Genomic DNA, 23,343 nt, shown 5'->3' on the forward strand with positions numbered 1-23,343 from the left:
ACACAAGGAGCGCACTGCGCACTGCTCACCGGTCTGGTGGTTACCTGGGTAACCGGGATGCTTTATATGACGTCATGTAAAAGTATGGGGCGGCCATGATTGATCAGGGAGAAGAAGTAACTGTTTAGTGTAGGATGGAGGGAGCTTGCTGCAACAGATTTACTGACTCTTATGGGAGAAGACAACAATCAGAAGATGTATAGTTTTACAGGAGGAGACGATATGGCATGTGCTTGTCACAGTGATCAGACCCACCTCCTAGCAATGTGTGTGCTGTGAAAACTCCTCCTCCCTTTATGTGGTAATAACTGTGGAATGCTTTTACCAAATTTTTCGCCCTATAAGACACACCTAGGTTTTAGAGGAGAAAAATAAGACCCGCCAATGTTAATAAGACCTCAGCTCAAAGCCCTAATAAGACCCCAATCAGACCTCGGCTGAATAATAGCTATGTTTTAAATTTTTCTGCTTTTAAGGCTAGTTTCACACTTTTAGTCCGGCTGCCTCTCGCCGTGACGCCGCCGGAACTCCGCCCCCGCCCCTATTATAGTCAATGGGGACGGAGCGGCAGTCCGGGGCACACGTAAACTGGCGGCAGGACGGATCCGACAGACTGTTCACCCGCCGGAACAGCCTGCCGGAGTCCCTTGCCGCTAAAGTGAAAGTACCCTAAGGCTACATGCACACGAACATTGTTTGTTTCCGTGTCCGTTCCGTTTTTTTACACCGTGTGCTGTCCGCATCAGTATGTCGGGTAACGTAGAACATGTCCTATTCTTGTCCGTTTTCGGCATTGTTACAATGGATCCACAAAAAAAAAAAGGATGGCATACGGATGTCATTTGCGGACCGCAAAACACATATGGTCGTGTGCATGTAGCTATAGACAGTGATACCTCAAAGTAATTATTAACATTCATCATATGTCTACTTTATGTTGGCATCCTTTTGCAAATGTAATTTAATTATTTTAGGACATTCGAAGGTTTAACATTTTAGAAGCAAATTTTAATATTTAAAAAAATAAATTTAAAACTCACTTTTTTAAGACCAATTCAGTTTGAAGTGACTTACATAATAGAAACGACCCATAAATGACCATTTTAGAAATTACAGTCCTCAAGTTATTTAAAAATTATTGTACAAATTTTGTCCAACCCTTCCACAGGAAGAAAGGTTGAGGTGAAATTATTTTACAGATTTTCAATTTTTTATTTTTTTTTTTTCATGTAACACAGCAAAACAAACTTTGATATTGATTATCCTGATCCTGCAGTTTAGACCGATATGTTGTCTGCATGGGCGCATCACAGGGCTCAGAATGGTAAAGGGCACCATATGGTTTTTGGAGGGCAGATGTTGCTGGAATCGTTTTTGGGCGCTATGTCACATTTGAAGACACATTTCCATTTTGGAAACAACACCTCCAAAGGATTTTTTCAAGGGATGTCCTGAGTTCTTCGACCCAACTAGCGTTTCATTTAGTTTAGAAACACTTGGCTGTGAAAATTACAACAAAATGGAGATAAATGGAGAAAAATTGAGAAAATGCACTCCACAATTTTTACCCATTTTCTCCTGAATATGGTAATGCTATATGTGGTCATAAACTGCTATATGGGCACACCTCAGGGTTCAGAAGCATTGGCGTAACTAGAACTGACTGGGCCCCACAGCAAGTATTTGAACAGCCCCCCCAGTCCCCTTAATGCAGTCCTCAAACCGAACCCCAAAAAATACTGTACCCAGGGCCGGACTGGGGATAAAAACCAGCGCTGGAAAAAGTTGCATACCAGCCCAACAGCAATCGAGCAATACGAAATTGTACTAATCACCAAAATCCACTCAGCAATAGCTGAGTGACACAGCCCCACGAGCCAAGTCTCAACAAGGCGAGGCCCCCCACAAGCACTGCAGCCATTTCTCAACCACATTCTGCAAACACACATTAAAAATGTCAAGCCCCACCTCAGACAAATGCACGTCATCTGCTCTATACAACCCTGACTCAAAGCCTTCCAGATCAACGTGCCTGTAACTAAAACCACCCAACAGTAGAAGAAATTTCGCCATGGCCCTATTCACCCGCTTCCTAATCCTCTCAAAAAAGGCACAGTCTGCTCGCGCCCCCAACACAATCTCGAAATTATCTCCGAAAAGACCAACTTCGTATTCGGCAACATACACTGCAACAGAGAGAGGTCCTTCACCTCCCACAACAAGTCACACGTCTTAACCTTGCCAATATCATTACCCCCTACATGAATAATAATCAAACCAGGCAAAGGCCACATAGCAATAAGCCTCCTAATCTCCACCATCACCCTTTTCCAAGCCAGACCACGAACACCCCACCAAAATAACTGCAACAAAGAACTGTCAAAAGCCAGATTCGATGAATACGATCTCTTTTCAGCTCGCTTCTGAGCCCAGTATATAAAAGAATGGCCCAGGATCCACACTACACCCTGGCTGCCTGCAAAGAACAAACACATACAGTATTAGCTGGATATCAACAAATCTGGTCTCACATAAAGCTTGACTCTATGAGAATCCCAACGCCCGATCCTGCGAATTACCGACTCATCAAGACCACACCTGGCTGCCTCAGTAGCCGCGCCAATACTAAATGAATGCAACGAAATCTTAAGAGAATTAAGCCGCAGAACACCCAAACATTTCTTCAAAACTGACCCAAACTGAAATCTAGTCAACGGCGAACAATCCCTATGCAACAAAAACGGGCCCAACTTAGAAGGACAAACTGCTACCCAAGACCTAGCCACCGAAACCGGACAAAGCACCGACCCCGGCCATTGATTCAACTTAAAACTCTTCCCCTCCCAAACTGATCCATCTTAGAGTACCTCAATAATACCTCCACCGATGATTCCCTAACCGCCACATCCGAATACGCTAACCCAGAACACAGCGACTTACTCGCCGCCACCAATTCCCCAATCCGCAAAGCCACAAAAAAAGCAAAACTAAACGCTGTCCTAAATAAAAGCACCTCAAACTCATCAAAACAAACCTCTGATAACACCCTGAACAAATCCCCCAGTAACGGAATTGAGATCGGCCTCCTAACATCAATATTAGAGAACCGCTTCCTATACCCCTTCAACATCTGCCTAATCTGAAAACAGGAAGAAAGAGGTGGATCCCCATACAATTTCTGAAAAAAGGGAACCCCTGCGACCGTCCTAGAAACCGCAGAAAAGGACAGACGTCTTTCACACAATCCAGCCACAAATAACAAACCTTTCCCAGGAACACTACCAAATGACAACCAATCACGCCATGCAGCCGCATAGGCGGCCCATGTTCTCGGGGCCAAAGACCACACAATATTGTCCGTGATTATTCCCAAATCAGGTCCCACAGATGACGAAAACAAGGAATCCCTCGCTGATCCGCCTCCGGAGCGAGCTCCCGGAACCGCGGAAACTGCAAGCGAGACAAAGAATCAGCCAAACAATTTGCTGCTCCCTTCACATACTTTGCCTTAATCCAGATATTAAATTTCATGCAAAACAAAACTAAATGCCTTAAAAGCTTAACCACTAAATCGGATTTGGAGGACAGCGTATTAACTGCAAAAAGCACTCCTTTATTGTCCGTATGAAATAAAATTCTCCTATTCCTAAATTCCGAACCCCAGATGACCACTGCCACGACAACTGGGAACAATTCCAAAAACACAATATTCCTGGTGACACCAGACCTGACCCATTCCTCAGGCCACTCCTCCACCGACCACTTACCGCTCCAAAAAACACCACATCCACAACTCCCCGCTGCATCTGTAAACAAGCCCAGCGCCTCAGAATCAACGAAATCATACTGCCATAAACTAGAACCATTGAAATCCCGCAGAAATTCAAACCAAATAGCCAAATCATCCTTCAAACCCTTAATTAACCGGATATGAGAACCAGGCGACTTCAACCCTCTAGTAGCAAAATACAAGCGCTTAGAAAAAACCCTCCCAATGGGGATAACCCTGCTCGCAAAATTGAGCGAACCCAAAACCGACTGCATCTCCCTCAATGTACATTTCTTCTTCCTTAATAACGAAACCACCAAATACCTCAGCTTGTCTAGCTTCATTTCTGACAACCGAAATTCCATCCTTACTAAATCAATCGTGATACCCAAAAACTCAAGACAGCGACACGGTAACACGTATTTTTCCTCTGCTACGGAATGCCAAATGAACTACACATGCCAAAAAATCCTAACAATAACTCTGAACAAGCACTAGAACAGGGGGGCCAACAAACCAAAAATCGTCTAAATAATGTAAAAACCCACCCGAACCACCCTGAGAATGCAACACCCAATGAATAAAACCAGAAAACGTTTCAAAATAGAAACAAGATAAAGCGAAACCCATAGGAAGACATTTATCAAAATAATAAAAACCGTCAAACTGAAAACCCAACGAACTGAAACCAGACGGCTTCACAGGGAGAAGGTGAAAGGCTGATTTAATATCAGCTTTGGCTAACAAGGACCCTTCTCCATAGCACCTGAGCAAGGCTAAGGCATCATCAAAGGAAGAATAATTAACCGACGCAACCGATTTATCCACCATGTCATTCAAAGAGCCTTGCTCCGGGAAAGACAGGTGATGTATCAGCCTAAATTCCCCCGTCTCTTTCTTCGGTACAATACCTAACGGGGACAGTCTAAAATTCGCAAAAGGAGGGTCTCTAAACAGGCCCGCAATCCTCCCCAACTCCAACTCCTTCTGCAACTTCACCCTAACAACATCCGTATGGACAGAAACTGATTTTAAATTATTAACCCAACAACAACCAGTGCCAAGGAACTCAGGAATCTCAAACCCTTCATTGAAACCATCAAAAATCAACTTAGCTTTCTGTCGCTCTGGGTAGCGTTCTAACCATGGGAGCATTGCGGACAATTTCACTGGACCCAATGCTTTTAAGTAACTGTTCCTTGGTACCGGGCTGCTGTTGACTTGATTGTGAGTTTCTTTAGAAGCAACGCACCATGGGGTGTGCGCCCCCACAAAAAGAGCACCCGTGCCTGTAACGACAATTATTTAACCATTTGCATGAGCTTTCATTAAATGCAAAGCAAAAACCCTTCCTTATAGCAAGCTGAGCCGTAGTCGCAGTCCTGACTGGGGCTGATTTCATTAATTAAACATTAAATTTACCCACAGACCAATATCCTTCACACCCCACTTAAGCGCAGGGTGAACTGCCAATTTCTGGCGAAACATCTCATTATAATAGAACCAGGCTAAGCCCCCAAAATTGCGATACGCCTCAATAATAATATCCAGGTGTTGAAACAAACCAGTACAAAATTCCGGGTGCTTCTCACCAAAAACAGCCAAAAAAATACAGAACGCCTGAATCCAATTGTTAAGTGATCTAGGCATAGTACGTCTCCTTTCCTCATCACCTTTCTCATCCTTTTTATCCAACTTAGCTACTTGCTCTTTAACAGAAGGCAGTAATGACATAATGTCAACATATTCAGAACGCCAAATCCTCTCCTTAATGCTGATGCTTAAATGAAACCCAAGAGGTGACACTTCACATGCCAGCGCCTCCTTAACACACGTTTCCCTGACACCACTGCCTTTATCCAGAAGCAGAACATAAACGTCAGCATTAAGAGATTTGGAGCCAGCGCCCCGTACACCCGCAGCAGCATTACCTGTCAACTTGCTCACTGCATTAACCCTCCGACTACCCGTATCAACACATACATCCGCAGCAACATTACCTGTTAAACTGCTCACTGCGTTAACCCTCTGACTGCCAGCCCAATCCATAACTAACTTAATAAAACCATTCAAAGCTTCAGGGACAGGGACATCGTTCTTACCACTCTGCTGCACCTCCTGGAGACCACCAGAGGTTGAAGGTACCACTCGTCCTGCAGATTCATGGGGGTCCGGAGAAGGCTCAACCACATACTGTGGGAACCCCTCAACAGGCAACCCCAGCGCTTCCTGACGTCTGCTGCCAGCTCCCAAAACAGGATCGATCATAACAGCTTCCTGGTTCCGCCGAGAAATGACGTCCCCCACACAGCTGCCGGCTCCTCTATCGTTCCGGCCCCTCTGCGCAGAGAACTCTCCATGGTGCTGGAGGACCGGAGACTCCTACGGCGAGACTGCGCTGAAGTCTCGCGAGAACCGCTCCTCAGCAGCAGGGGGAGGGGCATAGGCAGCCCTGGCTTTACGAGCTCTCTTGCCTGGGCGCACCATACCCCCCCCCCTCCCCGCTCATACCCGGCACAGACATCGCAGGCAGGACCGGACCGGCACATGAGGCAAAGCGACGTTCTCTCTCCCTGGATCCTGGAACTTCGGACAGCGACACAGGTGATGATATCAGCAGAGGCGACGACATCACACCAGCAGGAGTCAGCTATGTAGGCAGCGGTGAAGGGAGGACAGATGGATCAGCCGGCGACGGACGAGGAGGTGAGTTAACCGCAGCAGCAGTTGGCACATAAGATGGCGGCATCTCCAGGCAGGCTCTCAACCAATCCTCCCCTCCAGACCCCTCGGCTTTCTCGATCAAGCGGCAAAGTAAGGCTTCCATCCCTCAGACAGGTGCGACGATCCGGTCTTGACAACTGGCCCAGAAGCACCTGCAATATAAAGACAGAGCACTTCCCGCCACAGTAATAGCCACCAACCAGGGTCCCCGAATCGCCTCAGCAACAGCAGCGGGCCAACCAGCTGAGACCCCAGCTGTCACCAGGGTACACAGGTAAACCATAACAACTCATCCTGAGGTAACCTGTAACAGGGATCTCAAGTCTCCCGGAGGTTCAGGGAGTCTCCCGCTATTAGATAGCGGCTCCCTGACGCCGGCATGTGAAACAATATATCCCGGCATGTGAAACAATATATCCCGGAAAGGTTTACTGATAGCAGAGCAGAGAGATAAGAGAAGTGACAGGACAGAGTTTAGATTACAGGTTGAATTAACCCTTTAGGGTCAAATTGGCTTCTCAAGGAGATATATATGTTAAAGGCATCCCTTCTTCTGTCTTATTCAGTAGCTATATAACTATTGAGAGAGATGTATTTTTTTTAAATACATTTACACATTTAACCCTCCATTTTAATTATATTATTTACCCCAGTGTTAAATTCCCACCCCCTGGATGCTTGATTTTTTCCTACAGTGGGGTAGATAATTACACACACGGTTTTAAAGAATAAACTTCCTGACTCAGACCAAAAGCCGACTCAGCGAGTCAGCAAGTGAATCGAAGCATCCGCGCAGGCGCATTGCGCAACCTAAGCTTCGGTTCACTTGCTTCTTGTCAGCTCAACGAATGAACCGAAGATTAGATTCATGAATCAGATCATTTGAATGAACTGATTCGAATGAACAGATTCATGTGAAAGATCCGAACTTCCCATCTCTAGTTTACTCGCAGTAAACCTTTCCGGTCCCCTGTAGCAGTGTCCCCTTCTCGGCGCGTGCGCACAGTGCAAGAAGAAGCCGATGCCAGCAGTCCGCAACGGCGCATCAGGCTGAGCCTGTGCGCACGCGCAGGATCTCAAAGCGGGAGGACGGAGAGGCGGCAATGAGGAGTAGAAGGCGGCGCTGGGCACGAACGGCGATGCGTGCGGCCGGGCACCATGCATCCACAGACCTCCCTTGCTTGGGCACCTTAATTCAATGATTGACAGGTTAGTAAAACCTGTTTTTCTGCAGAATAAAGCCACAAATAGCTTTTATAAGGCCACCTTAGAAATCAGAATGCTACCCTGGACCTGAGCATATGTTTAGCTCACAGGGCTTCTAGGTGGTGACAGAATCCCTTTAATCATATACATAAATATGATAATTTGGGACAGGGTAATGAGCCCAGTCCTCCACACCATAGAGCAAAGTGTGCAGATACTGCATATGTTTGGAAAATGTAATAAAAAGTTCGTGAAAGAAAACCTCCCTGAAATGAGTTTTTGCAGGTTGGGATGTCTGCTGTAAGAAATAGCGGAAAAGAGACAAGGAAACAAGAAAGTGTGTAGGGGGAAGGGGGAGAAAGGCAGCCATACTAATAATGTACCATACACATAAGCGACGTGCCATTGCCCCCATGTGTCCCCCAAGCGAAACGCTCTGGGGGGCCCTCTCATTCATTTTAACCGGTTGCCGCACACGTAACGCCAATAGGCGTCCGGGTGGCAGCGCTCTCAGGTCTCAGCGACGCCTATTGGCGTCATCTCTTGAGACCTGAGATTTCCTGTGAACGCGCGGATTGCGCTGTTCACAAGTAGATCTACAGCCTGCCAGCGCTGATCATTCGCTGGGAGGCTGTAGATGTTAAAAAAATTGTTTCAGAAAGGTATATTAGACGCTGTTTTGTTAACAGCGTCTGATATACCTGGTCCTCTTGTGGTCCCTTTTACTTGGATCGACCACCAGAGGACACAGGCAGCTCTGTAAGTAGCACCAAGCACCACACTACACTAAACCCCCCCCTGTCACTTATTAACCCCTGATCACCCCATATAGACTCCCTGATCACCCCCCTGTAAGGCTCCATTCAGACGTCCGTAAGTGTTTTGCGGATCCGCAAAACACGGACACCGGCAATGTGCTTTCCGCATTTTGCGGATCCGCACATTGCCAGAACTATATACAGTCAGGACCATAAATATTGGGACAGGGACACGATGCTAACATTTTTGGCTCGATACACCACCACAATGGATTTAAAATGAAACAAACAAGATGTGCTTTAACTGCAGACTGTCCGCTTTAATTTGAGGATATTTACATCCAAATCAGGTGAACGGTGTAGGAATTACAACAGTTTGCATATGTGCCTTCCACTTGTTAATAGACCAAAAGTAATGGGACAGAATAATAATCATAAATCAAACTTTTACTTTTTAATACTTGGTTGCAAATCCTTTGCAGTCAACTACAGCCTGAAGTCTGGAACGCATAGACATCACCAGACGCTGGGTTTCATCCCTGGTGATGCTCTGCCAGGCCTCTACTGCAACTGTCTTCAGTTTCTGCTTGTTCTTGGGGCATTTTCCCTTCAGTTTTGTCTTCAGCAAGTGAAATGCATGCTCAATCGGATTCAGGTCAGGTGATTGACTTGGCCATTGCATAACATTCCACTTCTTTCCCTTAAAAAACTCTTTGGTTGCTTTTGCAGTATGCTTTGGGTCATTGTCCATCTGCACTGTGAAGCGCCGTCCAATGAGTTCTGAAGCATTTGGCTGAATATGAGCAGATAATATTGCCCAAAACACTTCAGAATTCATCCTGCTGCTTTTGTCAGCAGTCACATCATCAATAAATACAAGAGAACCCGTTCCATTGGCAGCCATACATGCCCACGCCATGACACTACCACCACCATGCTTCACTGATGAAGTGGTATGCTTAGGATCATGAGCAGTTCCTTTCCTTCTCCATACTCTTCTCTTCCCATCACTCTGGTACAAGTTGATCTTGGTCTCATCTGTCCATAGGATGTTGTTCCAGAACTGTGAAGGCTTTTTTAGATGTCGTTTGGCAAACTCTAATCTGGCCTTCCTGTTTTTGAGGCTCACCAATGGTTTACATCTTGTGGTGAACCCTCTGCATTCACTCTGGTGAAGTCTTCTCTTGATTGTTGACTTTGACACACATACACCTACCTCCTGCAGAGTGTTCTTAATCTGGCCAACTGTTGTGAAGGGTGTTTTCTTCACCAGGGAAAGAATTCTTCGGTCATCCACCACAGTTGTTTTCCGTGGTCTTATGGGTCTTTTGGTGTTGCTGAGCTCACCGGTGCGTTCCTTCTTTTTAAGAATGTTCTAAACAGTTGTTTTGGCCACGCCTAATGTTTTTGCTATCTCTCTGATGAGTTTGTTTTGTTTTTTCAGCCAAATGATGGCTTGCTTCACTGATAGTGACAGCTCTTTGGATCTCATCTTGAGAGTGGACAGCAACAGATTCCAAATGCAAATAGCACACTTGAAATGAACTCTGGACCTTTTATCTGCTCATTGTAATTGGGATAATGAGGGAATAACACACACCTGGCCATGGAACAGCTGAGAAGCCAATTGTCCCATTACTTTTGGTTCCTTAACAAGTGGGAGGCACATATGCAAACTGTTGTAATTCCTACACCGTTCACCTGATTTGGATGTAAATACCCTCAAATTAAAGCTGACAGTCTGCAGTTAAAGTACATCTTGTTCGTTTCATTTCAAATCCATTGCGGTGGTGTATAGAGCCAAAAATGTTAGAATTGTGTCAATGTCCCAATATTTATGGACCTGACTGTAGAAAATGCCTTTTCTTGTCCGCGGACAAGAATAGGACATGTTCTATATTTTTGCGGAACGGAAGTGCGGACCCGGAAGTGCAGATCCGCAATTACGGATCCGAGCGGGACAAAGTCTGTCCCAATAGAAATGAATGGGTCCGCAATTCCGTTCCGCAAAATGCGGAACAGAATTGCGGACGTGTGAATGGGGCCTAAGGGTCCCTTATCACCGCCAGTTAGTTAGCTACTTGTTAGGTAGTTAGCGCCCAGCCCACCGCACCGCAGTCACTGATTAGCGTCATCGCTGTCGCTAATCAGCACTAGTACTATATAGTATCTGTAAGTGATCAAGACTGATCGCAATCAGATCTATATAAGTACATTAGGGTCACCTTAGGCTCTACAAAAAACGCAGTGTTCGCCCGATCAGGCCTGATCTTGTGCGCACACTTGCGTTCAGTCCGCCCCACAGCAGTGACAGAATTTTTTTTTTTAATGATTACTGCAAAAACACTGTAAAATCGCTGCGGCGCTATAAAGATCACTTTTGAGCTTTTTGGATCTTTATTAGCGATCGAAGCTTTTTTTTTTTTTGCACATTTTTTGGCAGAGATTTTTTCATCCACATTGATGCGAATGAAGAAATCTGTGCCGTTCATTTTTTCTTTCAGCCCAGAGGCTGAACGGAAAAAAAAAATCTCATTACCCGTATGCTCAATATAAGGCCTCATGCACACGACCGTGCCGTTTTTTGCCGTCCGCAAACGGCGGATCCGCAAAGAACGGAAGGCGCCCGTGTTGCCTTCCGCAATTTGCGGAACGGAACGGGCGCCGGCAATATAAATGCCTATTCTTGTCCGCAAAGCGCGGAAAAGAATAGGACATGTTATATTTTTTTAGCTGGGCCGCGGAACGGAGCCACGGATGCGGACAGCACACGGAGTGCTGTCTACATCTTTTGCGGCCCCATTGAAATGAATGGGTCCGCATCCGAGCCGCCAAAACGGCGGCTGGGATGCGAACCCAAACAACGGTCTTGTGCATGAGGCCTAAGGAGAATAGCAGAAACTCCTAATGCTGGCCATACATGTAATGATTGCGAAGACTCTCAAATGCCAGGGCAGTACAAACACTCCACAAATGAATCCATTTTGGAAAGAAGACACCCCAAGGTATTCGCTGAGGGGCATATTGAGTCCATGAAAGATTGAACTTTTTGTCACAAGTTAGCGGAAAGGGAGACTTTGTAAGAAAAAACAAAAATAAATCAATTTCCTCTAGCTTGTGGCAAAAAAAATAAATCTATGAACTCGCCATGCCCCTCACGGAATACCTTAGGGTGTCTTCTTTCCAAAATGGGGTCACATGTGGGGTATTTATACTGCCCTGGCATTTTAGGGGCCCTAAAGCGTGAGAAGAAGTCTGAAATCCAAATGCCTAAAAATGCATATACCCATGCTGGGTGAGAGAAATATCTCTGTAAATTGACAACTTTGTATAAAAAAATTGAAAAAGTTGTCATTTAGGCCTCGAGCTGCGATGTCTGCGTCCGGCCGGGAGCTCCTCCTACTGGTAAGTGACAGGTCATTAAGCAATGCGCCGCACAGACCTGTCACTTACCAGTAGGAGGAGCTCCCGGCCGGACGCAGACATCGCAGCTCGCAGGTAAGTATAATGCTGCTACAAATTGCTAAGTAACCATGGCAACCGGGACAGCAGTAGCGTCCTGGTTGCCATGGTTACCGATCGGAGCCCCAGCGATTAAACTGGGACTCCGATCGGTACTCTCCGCTGCCACCAATGATAGGGGGGGAGATTTTAATTAGGAGGGGGAGGGAGGGGGGGCCCACTGGCCACCAACGAGTTAACTACAGGGGAGGGAGGGGGGGGCCCACTGGCCACCAACGAGTTAACTACAGGGGAGGGAGGGGGGCCGGCCGCACTGGCCACCAACGAGTTAACTACAGGGGAGGGAGGGGGGGCCCACTAGCCACCAATGAGTTAACTACAGGGGAGGGAGGGGGGCCGGCCGCACTGGCCACCAACGAGTTAACTACAGGGGAGGGAGGGGGGGCCCACTGGCCACCAATGAGTTAACTACAGGGGAGGGAGGGGGGGGGGGCGGCCGCACTGGCCACCAATGTGTTAACTACAGGGGGGGGGGCTTCCCCCTGCCTGGCAGCACCTGCCAGGCAGCAGGGGGCAGTCATGTACACAGTTCTTTTAGTATATTTTAACCTGAAGCGTCCCCATCACCATGGGAACGCCTCTGTGTTAGAATATACTGTCGGATCTGAGTTTTCACGAAGTGAAAACTCAGCTCTGAAAAAGCTTTTATGCAGACGGATCTTAGGATCCGTCTGTATTAAAGTAACCTACAGCCACGGATCACGGACACGGATGCCAATCTTGTGTGCATCCGTGTTCTTTCACAGACCCATTGACTTGAATGGGTCCGTGAACCATTGTCCGTCAAAAAAATAGGACAGGTCCTATTTTTTTTGACGGACAGGATACACGGATCATGGTCTCGGCTGCAAAACGGTGCATTTTCCAATTTTTCCACGGACCCATTGAAAGTCAATGGGTCCGCGAAAAAAGACGGAAAACTGCACAACGGCCACGGATGCACACAACGGTCGTGTGCATGAGGCCTTACAGAGATATTTCTCACACACACAGTATGGGTATATGTAAAAATGCACCCCAAAACACATTGCCCTACTTCTTCTGAGTATTAACCCAACTTTAATTTGTATGTTATGTCAAATTATGTTTTTTATTGCTGAATATTAAGCACTTTTATGTTTTAGGCTACTTTCACACTTGCGGCAGGACGGATCCGACAGGCTGTTCACCATGTCGGATCCGTCCTTCCGCTACTTCGCCGTGCCGCCGGACCGCCGCTCCGTCCCCATTGACTATAATGGGGACAGGGGCGGAGCTCCGGCGCAGCACGGCTGTGCACGGCGAAAGCCGCCGGACTAAAAAGTCGGACATGAAACAGGTGCTGAGATCACACAGCCTTGTACTAATCCCCGGATCTCAAACAAAGATTCCAACCGCTGAATTCAAACACCGGACCTTCAAAAGGAATAAAGCAAATGGTGCAATACCTTCGATATCTTCAATAGTAAGGATTTTATTATACTTACAACAGGTAAGATTTAAAGTTTGCACATAAAAATGCCCGACCCGGGTTTCGCTGTTCGCTTCTTCAGGGGCTACGGTAGAAGCGAACAGCGAAACCCGGGTCAGGCATTTTTCTGTGCAAACTTTAAATCTTACCTGTTGTAAGTATAATAAAATCCTTACTATTGAAGATATCGAAGGTATTGCACCATTTGCTTTATTCCTTTTGAAGGTCCGGTGTTTGAATTCAGCGGTTGGAATCTTTGTTTGAGATCCGGGGATTAGTACAAGGCTGTGTGATCTCAGCACCTGTTTCTTCTATTCCGTGATCAAAGTTTTGGCTAAAGTTCTTTTTGAGACTTATCCAAGGACCGGGAGCAGCAGAATTTCTCTACCATCTCTGCGTGAAGAATCAGGTCCAGTGCACTTACCCTTGGTTACTTTTTGAATTTTACATCCCAGCTTTTCTACAGGATTTTATCACTGACATTTATTGTCTGGTTAGAGCGCGGTTCCCGCATTCCTTGTTCTTAACTGTTTAGGAGACTGAACCAACTCCATTAAGGGCACCGCTGCTTTTCTGTCTATCACTTCCATACCAGATTACTTTATTTTCTTCTAAAAAGTCGGACATGCAGGACTTTTAGTCCGGCGGCTTTCGCCGTGCTGCGCCGGAGCTCCGCCCCCGTCTCCATTATAGTCAATGGGGACGAAGCGGCGGTCCGGCGGCACGGCGAAATAGCGGAAGGATGGATCCAACATGGTGAACAGCCTGTCGGATCCGTCCTGCCGCAAGTGTGAAAGTACCCTTACCTGTGAAATGTTCGTTATAAATATAAAAAAATTATCAAAAAATCTCTAGCCTTTTATTTTCCAACCATCAAAATTTTTACGGTATACAACATTACATCACTACACTCAAAACATCATACACATCTTTTTAGTGGTGAATCATTACAACTCGGGCTGGCAATATACGTAAAGTCAACGCTGCTCAACCTTCTGCCATCTAGCTGTATTACAACTCCAATTACAACTCCAAGCATGCCCTAAGATTTTCATTATTATTATTTTTATTCTTTCTCTCTCTAGCCTTCCTTTTTGATGGATATCCAGCCGCCTTGCTCCTCTCTGATTCCTTAGGATTGGATTGCCTCCAGCATGTTATTGCTTTTTTTTTGTATAGTTTATTTGCGGGACTAATTTACGGACATAGCTACTATATACTTCTTCTTTCCCCCTTCTGCATTCCTCCCATTTCTTCTCACCCCATTTCTCTTTCCCCTTTCCTACCCCATGCATTCTCCCCTCAACCATCCTTCTCTTCTATTCCCTTTCCTTCTCCCATCATTCTTTTACATCCATTTTTTTCACGGTGCACTTCACACACAATTTTTTGGCACCGTTATACATATATCCGGCTTTTCTATGCTGGTATGTAACTGGTTCCTCCATGCGAGTATATAATCGTATTGGTTCTCTAAGTCTCATTTCTTATTCTAACAACACTATGTTTCTTGTATCTGACCTTAAACATTTATATACTTAGTTACGTATATATATATATATATATATATATATACTTTATGAATTTTTCTATTTATTATATATTATCATATTTATTATTCATCCCTACATATATACAATTCTTGATTCGTTTTTTTATTTTATTTCATCCCCCCCCTCTTACTATCATGTACACTATTGTCCTCCATTATCATTACATATTTTTTCTTTACACATCATGTATCATTCTTAATTTTTAGTCACCAATCATGGATTTCAATATTCTCTCGTTTGCACTATTCCTTACATATATTTATACTATACGTATAATCTTCCCTTTCCCTCACATTTTTTAGCATGTCTTCACCTATTTAGTTATATCACAATCACTGTCCCGCACCTTTTATATTACACTCTATTATGATCATGTTCGTTATTTTTCAACTATGTCGCTGCATGTATTTCTATGTACAATATGTATACATTTATATAAATGCATCTCTTTGTATCTGTCGTTCTACTTTATGTATATTATGTTCTGAATTGTTCATTTACATGTATACTGTCATAAAGTTAGACATGCCGCATCGATATATCAATATGGTATGGTTACTGTTTTTGATCTGAGAGGTAGCTTGTTTCCTTTTTTATGAATGATCACTCTTCTATGGTTATCCGCTGGTTTCCTGACTCTCCTCCCCCTCTGCGATGCGTGCGCGCGTCATCCGGGTGCCGCCTCCGGCGCCTCACGCCCGTGTGTCCTCACGCCGGAGCCGCCCGATCATGTGACTCGTCACATGGTTTGGGCGTGCCGGCGGGATGCCGGCCGTGGGGCGGCTGGATGCAGGCTGCCTGGATTCTCGCGCGCCACTCCAACATACGCACCTGGGGACGAGTAAGCATTTATTTTCATTGGCTAAGAGAGCCTATTTATACCTGATTCACAGTGATGGCGCTACCTCCTGACGAAGGCACGCCGAAACGCGCGTTGGGGTAGCGCCACCCTGGGTCTCTTTGCACACGGTTTGTTTAGGTGAGCTTTGGTCTCCTGCTGCCCCCCTCTGGCTATATGATCTTGTTATTCACCCACACTTGGTCTTTTTATGCAACATACTTTCACCTCATATGTGCTTGCATTTTTATGCCATTGGGGGTGCATGTGTTGACCCTGCCTTACCTGGCACCTTATGGTTCCATCATTTATTCATTCATTACATGGGTTGGGCATTGTACCCAGCACTCTCTTTTCCCATGTTATATACTACAATATACTATACTTTACCATTTTCCATCTGTGTGTTTCTCCTCCCAGGGTGGCTCTCTTTTTTGTTCTCCGCTCTCATTTCATGTTTTACGGCATCTTATGTATCAACTTTAATTATTTTTGTCATTTTTTAACATGTTCTAATAAAATTTATATATTTTTGGTACTATGAGCTGTCTTTTTATTTGTTTCTGCTCCAGGCTGTCAGGTTGAACCTATGCAGATCTGGGCAGAGGTGAGTCTCCCACGACACCAGGGTCTGCTGTGGGGGGAGCCTCCAATAATGTCCCCGACTCATCTGAATGAGCTGGGTAAACCAGGATCTCTTGGGCCAAAACGGTATGATGGCTATCACTGAGGCCTGATCCTGACGGATTTTCATCAATACCCTCGGTATCATGGAAAAAGGAGGGAAGATGTAAGCCAGCCTGAACCTCCACGGTATTGACAGAGCATCTATCGCCAGGGGGTTGTGCTCCCTGTAAAGGGAGCAGAACCTCTCCACCTTGGCGTTGAACCTCGTTGCCATGAGATCCACTTCTGGCAAACCCCACCTGAGGACTGGCAAACCCCACCTGAGGACTATCTGCCTGAATATCTCTGGATGTAGGGACCATTCCATCGTCGGCAGACCGCGACTTAGGCGATCCGCGATTATATTGCAGGAACCCCGAATGTGGGTGGCAGACAGGTGGGAAAGGTTCGACTCTGCCCACCGAAGAATTACCCTGATCTCCGAAAGGAGGGGTAGAGATCTTGTGCCTCCCTGCTTGTTGATGTAGAGGACTGCAGTCATGTTGTCTGACTGTACTTTCACCGCCAAGCCCCGAATTCGGGGGGCGAAGTGAAGGAGGGCTAGCCGGATGGCTCGAATCTCGCAGAGATTGGAAGAAAGTAGCCGCTCCTGAGGAGACCAAGTCCTCTGAACTGGGGAATTGTCTAGGTGAGCGCCCCAGCCTACTTGGGACGCGTCAGTTGTCAATATAACCCAGGATGGCTGGGTTATAGACTCCCTTCCCCCCGGGAGATGAAACCACCTTCTCAGGGAGGTTCGAGTCTGACAAGACAGGGAGCATAGGGAATTTAGCACGGCAGGGCTGCCATCCCATTTGGCAAGGACCTCCGATTGTAGAGCATCCGCAGCTGCTGACATGAGCCCCAACATCTTCATGAGAGTCCGAATGGGAACTCGACAAGGAACCGAAAGGAACCCTGCCAGGTCCAGAATCCGAGCTCTTCTTTCTGGAGTCAACTGGAGGGACATCCAAACGGAGTCGACTATGAAACCTAGATAGGTTACCGAAGTCGACGGGCTCATGTTCGACTTCTGCCAGTTGATGATCCATCCTAGGCGGAGCAGAAAGGAGATGGCTAAATGAAGATGGTGGGTATGGACTGGAACCGAAGGGGCTTTTAGGAGCCAATCGTCCAGATAAGGAATTATGGTCAGCCCTTGAAGCCTCAAAGCTGCCACCACCGAAACCACCACCTTGGTGAAAGTGATAGGAGCAGAGGAAATCCTGAAAGGTAAGGCGATGAACTGAAGGTGCCTGAGGACCCCCGAGACCTGAACCGCAATCCTGAAATACCTTCGGGGAGCAGGATGGATGGGGATATGAAGATATGCATCCTTGAGGTCCAGGGTAGCCATCATGTCTCCCGGGTTGAGAATGTGGATCACTGACCTAATAGTTTCCATGCGAAACATTGCCTTCCTTATAAATCGATTGAAAAATCTCAAATCGATGATCATCCGGAGATCTCCAGATTTTTTGGGGACTAGAAAAACCGGAGCGCCCTTGAGGATGTAGTCCTGGATGTAGGCCTCCAGAATTGCTGTTGGGAGGCGACTTGATATTTATTAGGTAGCCCTCGGATATGACTTTTAGGATCCAAGGGTCCGGAATTTCCTGGGCCCAATTTTCCTTGAAATGGGCGAGACGCCCCCCGACGGGTACAAGGTACCTGAAAATCTTCCGGAAGGATGGCAGGAGTAGCGGGGAATATCCAAGAGCCTCTGGGAGGCCCATAGTCAGGAGGGCTTAGCCTCCCTAGCTCCTCTGCGAGGGCGCTTTGAATTTCTTCGCTGCGCCCCCCAGTCTCTACGCGCTCTGGCTTGTTGGCCCGATCTACCGCGACGATCCTGTCTGCCCTGTCTCCGAAAGGGCTGCTGGGGAAGACTCTTCCCTTTCTTATCAGAGAGGCCCTCCATAATTTTGTCTAACTCTGAGCCGAACAAGCGGTCCGGCTCAAAGGGGAGACTGCACAGGTTATATTTTGATACGTTATCCGCGACCCATGGTTTAAGCCATAAGGGCCTGCGGGCTGCAGAAACTAGGGCCATAGACTTGGCTGCCAATTTCAGTTGTAACTGTGCAATGTCGCACAGAAAGTCCGTCGCTAAATTGACGGTTTTAAATGAGGCCAGGATATCATCCCTAGAAACTCTCGGGTCAACATCCGTCTGAATTTGATTTAGATGGGAACGGAGGAAGGATGAAACTTCAGTGGCCGCGATAGCGGTAGACGCGGAGGCTGCAGTTGCAGAGTAGCCTCTTCTTAATGTGCACTCTGCCTTCCTATCAAGGGGGTCTTGCAGACTAGACCCATCGTCTGCTGGGACCAGAGTGCGTTTGGACAATTTGGCAATAGCCATGTCCACCTTGGGAACGGAACCCCACGATTCCACCAAGGAGTTAGCCATGGGAAAGATGGTCCTGAATTTCTTAGTCAGGACCGGACCCTTCTCAGGATTCTTCCATTCCATCCGCATAACGGAAAGAAGGGTCTCATCCGCCTTAAAGACACCCTGTGCCCGACCGGCGGGATCGGAGGACTCACCAGGGTCAACATCATGGTCCCCCGACCTGATGGACTTTAACAATTTCTGTGTCTTTTCTGGAGGGAAAAAACATGATGTTAACTCGTCTTCATCCGAAGAGGAAGAGAGCAAGGAAATTGCAGCGGGTCTCTCAACGGGCACGGAGGTATCCATTGGAGCCTGAGTAGGAGCAGGAAGCCTCTCATCCAGAAGGTTAACCACGCCTTTGATGGATTCATCCACATATCCCTTGACCCACTGGTACATTTCTTGCATGGTGGGTTCCGTGGCCGACTGGGATCTACGGCAACCCTTGCATCTTGAAAAAGGACAATTGTCGTCCAGAAGCGTGATGCAGTCGAAACAGGCCAGGTGTTTCCTTTTTTAGACCGATTTACGGGTCTCCGGGTCTTTAGGTGAAGCCATCGACTGCAAAATACAAAGAATTAGTAGATTCTGACAAGGAAAAAGACATCAAAGAAAAGGAACGTAGGCAGAGGCCCACCGAAGCGACATAGCAGGAAGAACCGAAATGGATTCAGCAAAACGAAGTACTGAGTACTACTGGGCTCTGGGAGCTAGCTAACAATAAGTGTGTGCTGCCAGAGAAAGACTGAGAGCAAAGTGGCTCCTTAAATAGGCGGAACTCCGCCCCATTGGCGGAGATCCTGCCCCCAGGAGGATCTAAGATCTAGATCCTAAAATTAAAAGATCATACATCCTATATTAAACATGCCACTAGGCTAGTACCCTTCCCCCCCAAAAGCGTCTAGAATAGCCAAAAATACAGGCAGGGAAAAAGCTTCTCGGCGAAGCCGAGAACCGGAAGTGACGCTGGGGAGGCCGACGTCACTTCCAGTGATGGCGCCGCCCACCGCAGAGACCGGAGCGCCGCACTACCAAGGAAACCGCTGTCTGTAGAAAAGGGAAGGAAGGTAAGCAGGAACAGGAGCCCCGCATTAGTAAAATAAGCAGGGCTAAGCACTGAAAAATAAACAAATGAAAAAATCTTCTCCCAAAGTGAGGAGGGGGAACCACCAGTCCACCTGTCCAGAGGACAGAAAAGAACACAGTGGGCTGGGGGTGTCCCCTCCTTTTGTAGGGGTGTAAATCTTTATTATTGGTTCTTGGGTTCATTACAATTCCGCTGGTCCTACCAGTCCACGGGGGTAGTTAACCCCAATCTGTGCTGCTGGTAGGATGTAAGGGAAACATTTTTTGTTTTCATCTTATACGTTTTGTTTTCATCTTTTACATTTTCAAAATAACAAAAAAGGAAAGGGCCTGAAGAAAAACTTTGAGTACCCTGGATGGTTAGTTTGGCAAGTATCACATCTTTCACCTTTGGCAAGTATCACAGCTTATAAACGCTTTTTGTGGCCAGCCAAGAGTCTTTCAATTTTTGTTTGAGGAATTTTCATCCATTCTTCCTTGGAAAAGTCTTCTAGTTCTGTGAGCTTCCTGGGCTGTCTTGCATGCACTGCTCTTTTGAGGTCTATTCACAGATTTTCAATAATGTTCAGATAAGGGGGCTGTGAGGGCCATGGTGACACCTTCAGCTTGTGCCTTTTGAGGTAGTCTATTGTGGATTTTGAGGTGTGTTTAGGATCATTATCCATTTGAAGTCATCCTCTTCAACTTCATTTTTTTTTTATAGTTGGTGTTATGTTTGCTTCCAGAATTTGCTGGAATTTCATTGAATCCATTCTTCCCTCTACCTATGAAATGTTCCCCTGTGCCCTTTTTACTCCAAACATACCTTTGCTCGTTGTGTTCTGTTTTCACCTCATTGGTCCATAGAACTTATTTCCAAAATGCATCAAGCTTGTTTAGATGTTCTTTTGCAAATTTCTGACACTGAATTTTGTGGCGAGGATGCAGGAGAGGTTTTCTTATGATGACTCTTACATGAAGGTCATATTTGTGCAGGTGTTGCTGAACTGTAGAACAATATACCACAACTCCAGAGTCTGCTAAATGTCTTTTGCAGTCAAGCAGTGGTTCTGATTTGCCTTTTTAGCAATCCTACGAGCAGCTGTCTCTGAAAATGTTCTTAGTCTTCTAGACCTTCTCTTGACCTCCACTGTTTGTGTAAAGTGCCAGTTCTTAATTACATTTCAAACTAAGGAAATAGCAACCTGAAAACTCTTTGCTATCTTCTTATAGTCTTCTGCTTTGTGGGCCTCAACCATTTTAATTTGTGCCAGGCAGCTGCTTAGAAGAACCCATGGCTGCTGTTTTTTTAGGACAAGATTATAGGAGTCTGGGTATTTATAAGGCTTTGAAATTTGCATCCCCTGGCCTTTCCTAACAACGATTGTGAACAAGCCTTAGGCCCATTTTACACGGGCGAGAATTCCGTGCGGGTGCAATGCGTGAGGTGAACGCATTGCCCCCGCACTGAATCCGGACCAATTCACTTCAATAGGGCTGTGCACATGAGCGGTGATTTTCGCGCATCACTTGTGCGTTGCATGAAAATCGAGGCATGCTCTATATTGTGTGTTTTTCACGCAACGCAGGACCCATAGAAGTGAAAGAGGCTGCATGAAAATTGCAAGCATCTGCAACCAAGTGCGGATGCGGTGCGATTTTCACTCATGGCTGCTAGGTGACGATTCGGATGGTGACCCGATCTTTATAATTTTCCCTTATAACAAGGTTATAAGGGAAAATAATAGCATTCTTAATACAAAATGCTAAGTAAATTAGGGATGAAGGGGTTTAAAAATAAAAATAAAATATTAAACTCACCTCATCCATTTGTTCGCACGGCCCGGCTTGTCTTCTTTCTTCTTCATATGTGATGAGCGGAGTGACGTCACCAAAGGTCCTTTTCCTCCCAGGTCCTCAAAGAAGAAGAAATAGGAGAAGCCGGGCTGCGCGAACAAGTGGATGAGGTGAGTTTAATTATTTCACCTAGCAACCATGCGTGAAAATCGCACAGCATCCGCACTTGCTTGCGGATGCTTGCGATTTTCACGAAGCCCCATTCACTTCTATGGGGCCTGCGTTGCGTGAAAAACGCACAATATAGAGCATCCTGCGATTTTCATGCAACGCACAAGTGATGCGTGAAAATCACCGCTCATGTGGACAGCCCTATTGAAGTGAATGGGTCCGGATTAAGTGCGAGTGCAATGCGTTCACCTCACGCATCGCACACGCACCGAATTCTCACCCGTGTGAAAGGGGCCTAAGGCTTGCTCCCAATTGTTGTTAGGAAAGGCCAGTTGATGCAAATTTCTTATAAATACCCAGACTCCTCTAATCTTGTCCTAAAAAACAGCAATTGGTGGGGAGATGCAAGTGAAGAAAGACAGCGGCACTGCTCAAATACGTAAATCACCTATACCCCTTATAACTTCGGAGGTCACAGACCCGCGGCTCCACGGCGGACCCAGATGGCGTGGTGCTCAGCGTACATGTAGACATTCAACATGCGGCAGTAAGAAAAAAGAAACACGGCAGTCACCAGGGTCAAGCAAATCTTCAAGCAGCTTTATTGCTTACATAGTGGTATGGAGGCACAGGCTGGGGAGCGGGATGGCCATGAGGTGTGAGCCGGCGGTGACGGCCGTTTTGCGCGTGTCTTGCGCTTCCTCGGACCACTTGCGACGCACAGGCGCACCGCCGTGCATTTAAGAGCAAGCCGCGGGTCATCACCATGGTGACCATCGACGCTCCACAGGTGCGCTGCTGTAGCGGATACAAAAAGGAAAGGGAAACATTTTAACAACATACAAATAAGCACTGAAACAAATCATAGCAAAGAAAGTAGCTAGCCGGGAGGCAACAAATTCACAAAAAGCAAACATCTTAGCAGGGAGAGGTGCTTTTTGTGAATTTGTTGCCTCCCGGCTAGCTACTTTCTTTGCTATGATTTGCACTTGCACTTGCCCTATTAACTTCTATGGGGCCTGCGTTGCGTGAAAAACGCACAAAATAGAGCATGATACGATTTTCACGCAACGCACAAGTAATGCGTTAAAATCACCGCTCATATGCACAGCCCCATAGAAATTAATGGTTCCGGATTCAGTGCGGGTGCAATGCGTTCACCTCACGCATTGCACCCGCGCGGAAATCTCGCCCGTGTGAAAGAGGCCTTATAACCATGTTATAAGGGAAAATAATAAAATCTACACAACACCGATCCCAAACCCGAACTTCTGTAAAGAAGTCCGGGTTCGGGTAGCAAACATGCCGATTTTTCTCACGCGCGTGCAAAACGCATTAAAACGCTTTGCACTCGCGCAGAAAAATTGCGCATTTTCCCGCAACGCACCAGCATCTTTTCCCGCAACCCCCGTTTGAACCCATCCTTAAC

At 46.5% G+C, this 23,343-nt stretch overlaps 1 protein-coding gene across 1 annotated transcript in view; it reads left to right on the top strand.

Annotated features, from left to right (window-relative positions):
- LOC121006072 (zinc finger protein 287-like) overlaps positions 1–23,343 on the top strand; it is a 519,245-nt gene that overhangs the window by 187,866 nt on the left and 308,036 nt on the right. The window lies entirely within an intron of this gene.

This window comes from Bufo bufo, chromosome 6, assembly GCF_905171765.1.
Source record: "Bufo bufo chromosome 6, aBufBuf1.1, whole genome shotgun sequence".
Lineage (NCBI taxonomy): Eukaryota > Metazoa > Chordata > Amphibia > Anura > Bufonidae > Bufo > Bufo bufo.